The following is a 15,066-nucleotide window of genomic DNA, read 5'->3' on the forward strand; positions in this document are numbered from 1 at the left end:
TGCAAAAATGTTCAACGATTTTTCAAAAAATAGCAGATCTATCTATGAGCTTGTATATCTGCTATTTTTGAATGGCCAAAGAAATCTTAAAATGACAAAGATGTGTTCCCGGTCTTAATGGATTAAGAGCCATGTTTCTATGTTCTTGATAATCAGTGTGCCATACCAACATAACATTCAATCATGTCACACCATATCAAAATGAAAATATTTCCAACATATTTTAATTTTACATGTGTGACCAGATGGACACTGATAATACTTTTGGATAAATCAATGTGACTACGCCACTCTCTTTAAGGGGAGAGACCCTGAACCAACTATACATTTACTGTTACTGTTGTGACCAAATATCCCCACTCAAGGTTAACAAGACAGACAGAGGCTTTTGTGCTTACAATCATTGGACACTTTATTTAAATATCAGCAGAGGGTTTATAGAGAATACTGTGGGCAGGTACTAACACATGCATTGACCGGGGGCAATAATAAGACTTTGATAATAATAACACAGCACACTGATAAAACTAATAGAATCAACACTACAAAAAGGTTAAGATCAACTGCGACTTAATTTGCGCACACACTAATGCAATTTCACTCTTGTTAAAACACTGCACACTAAACAGGGGGGAAGGGAACAGCACGGTCATCATTGTGAAGGCACACTGATCTGAGGACTCTTCATATAAACTGAATCTAAGGTGAGGCACTTGAGCTGAGCAACTACTACAAAATAAACCAAAAGGGAGAAAAAGAGCAGCGGCTGCCTGCTGACCACAAGTAAATGTAACCATCAGGACACCTCAGGGACTTGAACCCCGTCCTAGTGAACCAGGAGTGCCATACCAGTGTCTTTTACCTCTTTGACTCATTTACAGGCAGTGGTGGAAACATTACTCAATTGCTTTACTTAAGTAAAAGTATCAATACTGCAATGTAGAAGTACTCTGTTGAAAGTAAAAGTCCGGAATTCAAAATGTACTAAAGTACCAAAAGTAGAAAGTACTCATTTTGCAGAATGTCCCATTTCACAAAGTTTTCGAATGTATAAAATGCATAAAAATCTTTTTGAAAATAGCAAATCTACAAGCTCACAATGCGTCGCATCACGACGTCCATATAAATTATATCACAACTAGACCATACCCGGTCGACGCATCCGTGGGGGGATATGCGCACATGATCTGGCAACCCGGGAGGCAGTTCGTCCCATAGCTGGGCAGCCCCGTAACCATGGCGACAGTGTTTGACACAAAAACGCTAATAAGAAGCTGAGATTTGGTGAAATTGAAAAACGGGCTTCACAGTTAAGTTCAGATGGTAATGGTCAATGGCTGTGTGCAAAATCAGAGCAATTGCTCCAGCCACTGAGGAGAACCGGGTATCTTCACGTACTCACCACCGTACTCACCACCGTACTCACCACTACGCCCTTACTAGAATTATAGTATGATATACTAAAGGTCATTTGTACAACGTTTTTCCGATGTACGGCATTCAGCTTTTGGAAGCAGAGTTTAAATCAGTGGTTCTGGGACTTTTTCGTGCAAAGGATCCCCAAATTGATACAAATATATATATATATATTTGGCCACTGACCACCCTCCCCCCCCCCCCCCCCTCTGAAAATGTTTTTTCAAAATCTATAATCAAAGTGACACAGATGCTTTCCCGGTTTTAATGGGTTAAATGGCCTGTCTTGGTTTAAAGCCCACTCACCACGACAAGGTGCAGGCCGAGAGTGGGGACACCCCCACCTCCCCCCTCTGTGGGGGGGGGTGGGGATTGGGGGTTGGGGGTTGGGGGTGGTGGGGGGATTGCAAACAGACGTACAGGGATGCCACATAGATTGCAAACAGACGTATTACATATATTACAATACATTACAAACAGAAGTAAATAGATATTACATATATTACAATATAATACAAACAGAAGTAAATACATATTACATATATTACAATATATTACAAACATAAGTGAGACTCAGGCTTCTTCTTCTTTCGTTTATCATCATTAGATGTCCAGCTCAATAACGTGCAGCCACGCCCTCATCTCGGGTCCCACATCAAAGCGGCCGGCCTACGATGGTGGTCTGTACAGGACACAGAGGTGATTATATTAAAAACAGAAGTAAATAGATATTATATATTACATTACAAACAGAAGTAAATAGATATTACATATATTACAATATATAAAAACAAAAATAAATATTTATTACACTTATTACAATATATTAAAAACATAAGTGAGACTCAGGCTTCTTCTTTCGTTTATCATCATTAGATGTCCAGCTCAATGTCGTGCAGCCACGCCCTCATCTCTGGTCCCCCATCAAAGAGGCCGGCCTACGATGGTGGTCTGTACAAGACTAAGAGGTGATGATGTGATCGGCAGGGTTCTGGATACGGGGCTGCAGGCTCTGGATACAAAGTTATGGATACAGGGTTCTGGATACGGGGCTGCAGGCTCTGGATACAACGTTATGGATCCAGGGTTCTGGATACGGGGTTGCAGGCTCTGGATACAAAGTTATGGATACAGGGTTCTGGATACAGGACTGCAGGCTCTGGATACAAAGTTATGGATACAGGGTTCTGGATACGGGGCTGCAGGCTCTGGCTACAAAGTTATGGATACAGGGTTCTGGATACGGGGCTGCAGGCTCTGGATACAAAGTTATGGATACAGGGTTCTGGATACAAGGCTGCAGGCTCTGGATACAAAGTTATGGATACAGGGTTCTGGATACGGGGCTGCAGGCTCTGGATACAAAGTTATGGATACAGGGTTCTGGATACAAGGCTGCAGGCTCTGGATACAAAGTTATGGATACAGGGTTCTGGATACGGGGCTGCAGGCTCTGGATACAAAGTTATGGATACAGGGTTCTGGATACGGGGCTGCAGAGGACGCTGCAGAGACCAATCAGTCATCCAGGCTCTGGATAAATTGCTAACAGACCTACACGGACGTCACATAGATTGCAAACAGACGTAAACAGATATTACATATTACATTACAAAGAGAAGTAAATACATATTACATATATTACATATAATACAAACATAAGTGAGACTCAGGCTTCTTCTTTCGTTTATCATCATTAGATGTCCAGCTCAATGACGTGCAGCCACGCCCTCATCTCGGGTCCCACATCAAAGAGGCCGGCCTCCGATGGTGGTCTGTACAGGACACAGAGGTGATTATGTGATCGACAGATCGGCAGGGTTCTGGATACAAAGTTATGGATACAGGGTTCTGGATACGGGGCTGCAGAGGACGTTGCAGAGACCAATCAGTCATCATTCCCACCAACTGGTAGTTCCTCATCATTGCTGCCACTTGTAATGTCTTCCCTGTCTCATACATGGTTCTCACGTTCCACGGATGGATGGATAGGACACTTACATAGACGGGGTGGATGGATGGATAGGACACTTCGACCGACGGGATGGATGGATGAATAGGACACTTACATAGACGGGATGGATGGATGGATAGGACACTTCGACAGACGGGGTGGATGGATGGATGGATAGGACACTTCGACCGACGGAATGGATGGATGGATAGGACACTTCGACAGACGGGATGGATGGATGGATAGGACACTTATACAGGCGGGATGGATGGATGGATAGGACACTTCGACAGATGGGATGGATGGATAGGACACTTTGACAGACAGGATGATGGATGGATAGGACACTTCAACAGACGGGATGGATGGATGGATAGGACACTTCAACCGACGGGATGGATGGATGGATAGGACACTTCAACCGACGGGATGGATGGATGGATGGATAGGACACTTCGACAGACGGGATGGATGGATGGATGGATAGGACACTTCGACAGACGGGATGGATGGATAGGACACTTCGACAGACGGGATGGATGGATAGGACACTTCGACAGACGGGATGGATGGATAGGACACTTCGACAGACGGGATGGATGGATAGGACACTTCGACAGACGGGATGGATGGATAGGACACTTCGACCGACGGGATGGATAGATAGGACACTTCGACAGACGGGATGGATGGATGGATAGGACACTTCGACCGAAGGGATGGATAGGACACTTCGACAGACGGGATGGATGGATGGATAGGACACTTCAACCGACGGGATGGATGGATAGGACACTTCGTCCGACGGGATAGATGGATGGATAGGACACTTCGACCGATGGGATGGATGGATAGGACACTTTGACCGACGGGATGGATGGATGGATAGGAAACTTCGACCGACGGGATGGTTGGATGGATAGGACACTTCGATAGACGGGATGGATGGATGGATAGGACACTTCGACAGACGGGATGGATAGGACACTTCGACCGACGGGATGGATGGATGGATATGACACTTCGACAGACGGGATGGATGGATAGGACACTTCCACAGACGGGATGGATGGATAGGACACTTCGACAGACGGGATGGATGGATAGGACACTTCGACAGACGGGATGGATGGATAGGACACTTCGACCGAAGGGATCGATAGATAGGACACTTCGACAGACGGGATGGATGGATGGATAGGACACTTCGACCGACGGGATGGATGGATGGATAGGACACTTCGACAGACGGGATGGATGGATGGATAGGACACTTCAACCGACGGGATGGATGGATAGGACACTTCGTCCGACGGGATAGATGGATGGATAGAACATTTCGACCGACGGGATGGATGGATAGGACACTTCGACAGCCGGGGTGGATGGATGGACAGATCACTTCGACAGACGGGATGGATGGATGGATAGGACACTTCGACCGACGGGATGGATGGATGGATAGGACACTTCGACAGACGGGATGGATGGATAGGACACTTCGACAGACGGGAGGGATGGATGGACAGGACACTTCGACAGCCGGGGTGGATGGATGGATAGAACACTTCGACAGACGGGATGGATGGATGGATAGAACACTTCGACAGACGGGATGGATGGATGGATAGGACACTTCGACCGACGGGATGGATGGATGGATAGGACACTTCGACCGACGGGATGGATGGATGGATAGGACACTTCGACAGACGGGATGGATGGATGGATAGGACACTTCGACAGACGGGATGGATGCATAGGACACTTCGACCGACGGGATGGATGGATGGATAGGAAACTTTGACCAACGGGATGGATGGATGGATAGGACACTTCGACTGACGGGATGGATGAATGGATAGGACACTTCGACCGACGGGATGGATGGATGGATAGGACACTTCGACCGACAGGATGGATGGATAGGACACTTCGACAGACGGGATGGATGGATGGATAGGACACTTCGACAGACGGGATGGATGGATAGGACACTTCGACCGACGGGATGGATGGATAGGACACTTCGACAGACGGGATGGATGGATAGGACACTTCGACCGACGGGATGGATGGATGGATAGGACACTTCGACAGACGGGATGGATGGATGGACACTTCGACCGACGGGATGGATGGATGGAAAGGACACTTCGACAGACGGGATGGATGGATAGGACACTTCGACCGACGGGATGGATGGATGGATGGATAGGACACTTCGACAGACGGGATGGATGGATGGATAGGACACTTCAACCGACGGGATGGATGGATGGATAGGACACTTCGACAGACGGGATGGATGGATGATAGGACACTTCGACAGACGGGATGGATGGATGATAGGACACTTCGACAGACGGGATGGATGGATAGGACACTTCGACAGACGGGATGGATGGATAGGACACTTCGACAGACGGGATGGATGGAGAGGACACTTCGACAGACGGGATGATTGGATAGGACACTTCGACAGACGGGATGATTGGATAGGACACTTCGACAGACGGGATGGATGGATAGGACACTTCGACAGACGGGATGGATGGATGGATAGGACACTTCGACAGACGGGATGATGGATGGATAGGACACTTCGACAGACGGGATGGATGGATGGATAGGACACTTCGACAGACGGGATGGATGGATGGATAGGACACTTCGACAGACGGGATGGATGGATAGGACACTTCGACAGACGGGATGGATCGATAGATGGATGGATGGATGGATGGATAGGACACTTCGACCGACGGGATGGATAGATAGGACACTTCGACCGACGGGATGGATGGATGGATAGGACACTTCGACCGACGGGATGGATGGATGGATAGGACACTTCGACAGACGGGATGGATGGATGGATAGGACACTTCAACCGACGGGATGGATAGATAGGACACTTCAACCGACGGGATGGATGGATGGATAGGACACTTCGACAGACGGGATGGATGGATGGATAGGACACTTCAACCGACGGGATGGATGGATAGGACACTTCGACAGACGGGATGGATGGATGGATAGGACACTTCGACAGACGGGATGGATGGATAGGACACTTCGACAGACGGGATGGATGGATAGGACACTTCGACAGACGGGATGATTGGATAGGACACTTCGACAGACGGGATGGATGGATAGGACACTTCGACAGACGGGGTGGATGGATGGATAGGACACTTCGACAGACGGGATGGATGGATAGGACACTTCGACAGACGGGATGGATGGATGGATAGGACACTTCGACAGACGGGGTGGATGGATAGGACACTTCGACAGACGGGAGGGATGGATGGATAGGACACTTCAACCGACGGGATGGATGGATGGATAGGACACTTCAACCGACGGGATGGATGGATGGATAGGACACTTCGACAGACGGGATGGATGGATAAGACACTTCGACAGACGGGGTGGATGGATGGATAGGACACTTCGACAGACGGGGTGGATGGATGGATAGGACACTTCGACAGATGGGAGGGATGGATGGATAGAACACTTCAACCGACGGGATGGATGGATGGATAGGACACTTCGACAGACGGGATGCATGGATGGATAGGACACTTCAACCGACGGGATGGATGGATGGATAGGACACTTCGACCGACGGGATGGATGGATGGATGGATAGGACACTTCGACCGACGGGATGGATGGATGGATGGATAGGACACTTCGACAGACGGGATGGATGGATGGATAGGACACTTCAACCGACGGGATTGATGGATGGATGGATAGGACACTTCGACCGACGGGATGGATAGGACACTTCGACCGACGGGATGGATGGATGATAGGACACTTCGACCGACGGGATGGATGGATGGATGGATAGGACACTTCGACAGACGGGATGGATGGATGATAGGACACTTCGACAGACGGGATGGATGGAAGATAGGACACTTCGACAGACGGGATGGATGGATAGGACACTTCGACAGATGGGATGGATGGATAGGACACTTCGACAGACGGGATGGATGGATAGCACACTTCGACAGACGGGATGGATGGATGGATAGGACACTTCGACAGACGGGGTGGATGGATGGATAGGACACTTCGACAGATGGGAGGGATGGATGGATAGGACACTTCAACCGACGGGATGGATGGATGGATAGGACACTTCGACAGACGGGATGGATGGATGGATAGGACACTTCAACCGACGGGATGGATGGATGGATAGGACACTTCGACCGACGGGATGGATGGATGGATGGATAGGACACTTCGACAGACGGGATGGATGGATGGATAGGACATTTCAACCGACGGGATGGATGGATGGATAGGACACTTCGACAGACGGGATGGATGGATGGATAGGACATTTCAACCGACGGGATGGATGGATGGATAGGACACTTCGACCGACGGGATGGATGGATGGATGATAGGACACTTCGACCGACGGGATGGATGGATAGGACACTTCGACAGACGGGATGGATGGATGGATAGGACACTTCGACAGACGGGATGGATGGATGATAGGACACTTCGACAGACGGGATGGATGGAAGATAGGACACTTCGACAGACGGGATGGATGGATAGGACACTTCGACAGACGGGATGGATGGATAGGACACTTCGACAGACGGGATGATTGGATAGGACACTTCGACAGACGGGATGGATGGATAGGACACATCTACAGAGAAACCTTGAAACACTGGAGAATATCTCAAACAAACAGTTTGGCACATAAAAGACCTCCAACATGGTTTGTATATAATGGTATAGCCTAGGTCATTGCTAGTAATGTCTCTTTAGTGTGTTAAGTCCTATCCGGGGTGGATGGATGGATAGGACACTTATATAGACAGGACGGATAGGACACTTACACAGACAGGACGGACGGATAGGACACTTACACAGACCGGACGGACGGATAGGACACTTACACAGACAGGGCGGACGGATAGGACACTTACACAGACAGGGCGGATAGGACAGACAGGGCGGATAGGACACTTAGGCAGACGGGGCGGATAGGACACTTAGACAGACGGGGCGGATAGGACACTTAGACAGACGGGGCGGATAGGACACTTAGACAGACGGGGCGGATAGGACACTTAGACAGACGGGGCGGATAGGACACTTACACAGACAGGGCGGATAGGACACTTACACAGACAGGGCGGATAGGACACTTAGACAGGGCGGATAGGACACTTAGACAGGGCGGATAGGACACTTAGACAGGACGGATAGGACACTTAGACAGACAGGACGGATAGGACACTTAGACAGACAGGGCGGATAGGACACTTACACAGACAGGGCGGATAGGACACTTAGACAGACAGGGCGGATAGGACACTTAGACAGACAGGGCGGATAGGACACTTAGACAGACAGGGCGGATAGGACACTTAGACAGACAGGGCGGATAGGACACTTAGACAGACAGGGCGGATAGGACACTTAGACAGACAGGGCGGATAGGACACTTAGACAGACAGGGCGGATAGGACACTTAGACAGACAGGGCGGATAGGACACTTAGACAGACAGGGCGGATAGGACACTTAGACAGACAGGACGGATAGGACACTTAGACAGACAGGACGGATAGGACACTTACACAGACAGGACGGATAGGACACTTAGACAGACAGGACGGATAGGACACTTACACAGACAGGACGGATAGGACACTTACACAGACAGGACGGATAGAACCCTTACACAGACAGGACGGATAGGACACTTACACAGACAGGACGGATAGGACACTTACACAGACAGGACGGATAGGACACTTACACAGACAGGACGGATAGGACACTTACACACACAGGACGGATAGGACACTTACACAGACAGGACGGATAGGACACTTACACACACAGGATGGATAGGACACTTACATAGACAGGACGGATAGGACACTTACACAGACAGGACACTTATACAGACAGGACGGATAGGACACTTAGACAGGACAGATGGATAGGACACTTATATAGACAGGACGGATAGGACACTTACACAGACAAGACGGATAGATAGGACACTTATATAGACAGGATGTTTAAAAAAAAAAAAAAAAAAATTCAAACATGTTTTTTTTGGGGGGGGGGGTAGTGAAAGTTACAGGTATGGTGTGTGCGATAGGAAATGTGAGTTTACCATAATCACAGTATTCCTTATTCATATTCCATCAAGGGCTTTTGGAGAGGAATGAGACAGACTGCATTCACTTTAGAGCACTGCAGAGGGGAGGTGTGTGTGTCTAGTATTACTATTAGTACTAGTAGGTGTTAAAACAGGAAAAATAATTGCTGTCTGTGGTTTAATATGGCTGTGGCAATATCTTTTACAAATAGCTCGCAGCAACGTATTGAAAAATAAGAACAATAAATGAACTAAATAGTTCATTTTTGGAACCATGAACTTTAGTTCAAAATGTGTAATTATGAACTGAACTAGTTCATGTGGAAAGTGAACTTTCCCAACACTGGCTACACTTGGTTGGTACAGATGATAAGATTATGACTATGGCATTAGTGGCATTCATCTTTATGGGTCAGTATTTATATTGTATTTGTTATTAGTGTCTTATGTCTTCTGAAACAATGTGGTTTATAGTGAGAACTTACTCCACTTGTTTATATACTTTTAAACTGAAGATGATGGTCAATGTTGATGATAATTTGGGGGAAATTACAATAGTATATTGTGTTGTTATCAACTATTAATTAATTTCCCAGTCCCCATTGCGCTGGAGGAGTGACACATGCTTAATTGATTTGACTAATTCATTATTGGAAGCAGTTGTATTCCAGAATATTTGGGGACGATCCTCCACTCTGTGTCAGGAAATGTATTCCTACTGCTGTAGATCTGCCATGCTGCATTATCATGCATAGTACATAATTACCTCAGTTATCAAACTGCAAGATTTTTGATTGAAGAAAACATTTGAATTCAGATCATAGTTTTAGTGCAAAACATGGTGTTATTCTGTGAAATGTTTTGAAAAGGAAATCCCACAGCCTTCAGGTCTATGTCAGCTTCTTGAAGTGCGCATGGTACTTTATTTCCCTGTGTTTAACTTAAGGCAGAATTGCAGTCTTATGTGGTTGCTGTGCATCTGCCTCCAGGCACCACTTTATGTCGGGGAGGGGGAGTGAATTTGCACTAACAATTAAATTTAAAATAAATATGAACCATTTAACAGTTACCGGTTAAACGGTTAACCATGAACATTTGGTTATTTTCTTTTGTTTTCATAGGCCTGTGGCCCCCGACCTCAATTCATTTAACAATTTTGGCCCCCTGTCTAATCTAGTTGAATGCCCCTGGCCTAGTATGTCGAGGCGATAATCTCTCATCGTCTTCAGCACCTGGTCCAATCTGGGTCAAGAAAGAAAGAAAAATGCTCATTAGATTGTTCATAAAATAATATGATCATAAGTACCACATTCTGATTTTGAATTGTATAGTTACCTTGCCATGATGTAACTCCAAATGTGGGCGAGCAATCACAAATAGTTGCTCCATTGGTTAGAAATGTTTCATTCAAAATGTGCATCTCGTTGTTGATCAAGATCACCATGTTGATGAAATACATCAACATGGTGATCTTGATCTTGTTCTTCTTCGGGCAAGAAATGAAACTTTTAAATGAAAAACGTAGATTGTCTTGATTAAAATGTAGCAGCGTCATGTGATTAGTGTGAACGGAACGAAATGACCAGGTCCAGGCCTGGATTTACAGAGGCTTATGTCTAAAAATATATTGAATGCAAATTCTCTCTCTCACAAACACACAAAATAACAGCCACAACACTACCAACATAGTCGTACTACAACCTGAAAGAAACGTGTTAGGGTTAGGGTTACACTACCAACATAGTCGTTCTACACCCTGAAAAAAACTACCTTCTAGATTCAACCTGAAAACAATAAATACATATACAATTGTCGATTCCACAACGTGGAAAAAAAAGCAGCAGAGAAACATCTTTAACCACATCAGCACACATACGACTCAATCAGCATCCAACATGCATACGCCACAAGCACCATCCAACAGACTGCAGCATGAAGCAACTGCAGCATCCAGCAAAGGAAAAGGAAACATTAGTTCCTAAAATTAGGTCCTACTATGAGGTGTCTTCAGAGGAAACCCCCGCCGGGCCGATATCTTTGGTGGAGACCACCTGTGGAGACCACCGTAGTCGACAGAAATCTGATCGAGCAGCAATCGAGCCACAGTGGAGGTCCACCTAAGACCAGGGTCAACCGCACGGAGGAATCCCCCCCAGGCAGACGAATCCATGGATAGAGAGATCTCCATCTCTAAGCGCATCCTCGGGTTGAGCCTTCCAGCAGCCTCTCCCGCCATCTCTGTGAGAACCTCAGTCTTCTGGGCATTTAGGGCACAAGAACAATCTCAGCACAGTCTGTGTCTCCACTCTGAGAAAGAAAGAAAGAAAAAAAGAAAGACAAAAACAATTAATTCAAGTGACCGAGAGCCAGATATATGTATATTGTATCCTGTCACAACATACTGTACACAGCCTAGTGTATCAAGTCAAACTTTATTTTTTGAGCACATTTAAGCTATTGTGCATTTAGAGGGCATTCAGATTCATCATAAGACTTTTTTTTTTAATTGTCTTAAACATTTGTATTACTGTAAATGATTCCATTTTATTACAAAACACAATAATAATGCATAGATTGAGCATTGAGTAGTAGAACAATGGTTCCCAAACTGGGGGTCAGGACTCCCAGGGGGGAACCCCCCAAATTATTTTGGGGGGTCTGGTTACCCCAGATGGTAAGCTTAATGTGCAACATTATGTTCTCACTCAACAGTAAACAAACCAACATACAGTATAAGTGTAAACAGGGTATTTGCACATTTATAAAGTAACAATTTAAGGACTTTTAAGACCTTTTTAATTCCTCTAAAATGACAGATAAAAATAAACTAATAATCACTGCGTCCAAAGTAACCAAATATACTATAAAAAGATTGTGATACATTGGCCAAATTGTCAAATATTACCTAAGAAAGGAAAACATTTTGTAAATAGCCGATCTACAAGCTCACAACGCCTCGTGAGCTTGTAGATGGGCTATTGTCATATTTATCTGTGGAACCGAGTCAAACTAAAAAACTAAGTTCAAATATGATTATGTTGGGGGGGTCCCCAGTTCATATGATTATTTGGGGGGTCCCCAGTTCAAATATGTTTTTTTTGGGGGGGTTCCCGGTTCATATTAGGGATGCAAATTATCGATCAATTCATTAATTGATAATTGATAACCTTATCGACCAATTAACCGGTTAACTGATAAGCAGCTTTTTTTTTTTTATCTGAGAATCTTAATTTCAGATTTTTTTAAAAAATGCTTAGAAGCCGAGATACAGCCTTTTTCAGTAAGTTAAACAAGAAGTGAATGGAGCAGAAAATCTTCAAATCATCATATCTTGGGTTCTGAACATTTAAAAAAAAAAAGAAAGAAATTCAATTAATTGTTAATTGTTTGATTTAATCGGATCATTTCTTAACGGTAGTTAATCGAAAATCGATTAATTGTTAACATCCCTAGTTCATATATGATTATTTGGGGTGGTCCCCAGTTCAAATATAATTAAATATAATTATTTGGGGTGGTCCCCAGTTCAAATATAATTAAATATAATTATTTGGGGGGGTCCCCAGTTCAAATATGATTATTTGGGGGGGTCCCCAGTTCAAATAAGATTATGTGGGGGGTGTCCTGTTCAAATAGGATTATTGGGGGGGGGGGGGTTAAGTATAAAATTAATAAAGATGTCAGTAATTTATTTGTATATTAAGGTCATAGCTGCCCTGTGCAACTTTTTGATTAGGAAGCCTGAAAGCAAACAGAAATGTGTTCAATGCCCAAAACACAAGGAAATCATATTAATCGCAATTCCAAATGGACCCTTAAAGATCTATAACTCAGAGTGTACAAATGCAAGTTATGGAACCAAATGAACCCTTAAAGATCTGTAACTCAGAGTGTACAAATGGAACCAAATGGAACCGTGATTTGCACACACAGTGTGTAGATCTTCTATTTATTTGTGTGCAATGTGTGCAAATCTTTGAAAAAAATAATAAATAAATTATATATATATATATATATATACACACACACACACACACACACACACACACACACACACACACACACACACACACACACACACACACACACACACACACACACACACACACACACACACACACACACACACGTTTTAAAGCAAAAATGTTTAACTTCAATCTGTGCTTCTGGGGGTCCCTGGAACAACATATTTTGAGATGGGGGTCCACGGCAAAATACATATCATTTTGGAGGTCCTTCACATGGAAAAGTTGAATCACCACTGTTATAGCAACATACGTTTTTCAAATATTTGCACAAATGTTTACGATTAAAAAAGAAAATAGTAGATCTACAAGCTCATAATGTGTCACTCAGTGCTGCGCTATGAGCTTGTATATCTGCTATTTTTAGCCAAAGATATATTAAAATGACACACGTGTCACCGGTCTTAATAGGTAGATTATATGTATTTGTACCCGCTAGATTATATGTATTTGGCCACGGACCCCCATCTCAAAACGTGTTGTTCCAGGGACCCCCCAGAAGCAAAGATTTGACTTTTCGCTTTTAAAAAATACACATAATCATTCATAGATTTGACAAATTTTCACAATGTCTTTTTCAAAAATAGCAGATCTGGGGACCCCCTGGAACCCCCCCAAGCTCCCCGAACCAACGCTCTACAGCCCTTTCCCAATCAACAGTATTACCCTACCAGCTCTGCAGAGGAGAGACACGTGACCCACATATCATTTAACTTCCTCACAGGGTCAACAGCCTCAATAAACACATTTAAAACCCTTTTAGTCCTTGTGTGTTGCTTTAAAAATGTCATTATGCACACAGAGGAAACATTGCAACACAATTGATCTGTCACTTCCAAACCAGCTGGTGATGTCAATCAGTCATTTGACTCAGCTGTGTGTGTGTGTGTGTGTGTGTGTGTGTGTGTGTGTGTGTGTGTGTGTGTGTGTGTGTGTGTGTGTGTGTGTGTGTGTGTGTCACACACCACAAGGTGTTGGCATCAAAATGTACTTTAAAACCTGGAACGCATCTGTACCATTTTTAGATTTGAGCTAAAAAGCTTTATTTTACACGAAAGAAGAAAGAAAGAAAGAAAGAAAGAAATATTTCACACCAAACTTCGTCTGCAATTTCAACCCCGAGATCTCTCAGTATCCAGGGTGTTAACAGTCGCATTGGATCTTAACAGGTCATAGAGAAGAATGCTAATAAAACCCCTTGTAAAATCCATTGTCAGTGCTCTTTCAATTGAAGAGGTACCTATGTTAGTTGATAGTGTTGTGAGTCTGAGAATGAAATCCCTCACCTGTAAAAATCTGATAAAATTGTTACGAGATAGACCATATTTTTGTTGTACGACATGAGTATAGGACCCTCAAACACATTTCCTAATGTTGTTATACCACCATCTCTACAAGAAGGTGATGTTATTTTGGCTCGGCCCTCCAGGAGCCTCGAATAGCCACTTTGGCTATTAAAAAAAAAGCAGATCTACAAGCTCATAGCACGGCACTGAG

Source organism: Gymnoscopelus microlampas (genome assembly GCF_963454915.1).
Source record: "Gymnoscopelus microlampas genome assembly, chromosome: 18".
Taxonomy (NCBI): Eukaryota; Metazoa; Chordata; class Actinopteri; order Myctophiformes; family Myctophidae; genus Gymnoscopelus; species Gymnoscopelus microlampas.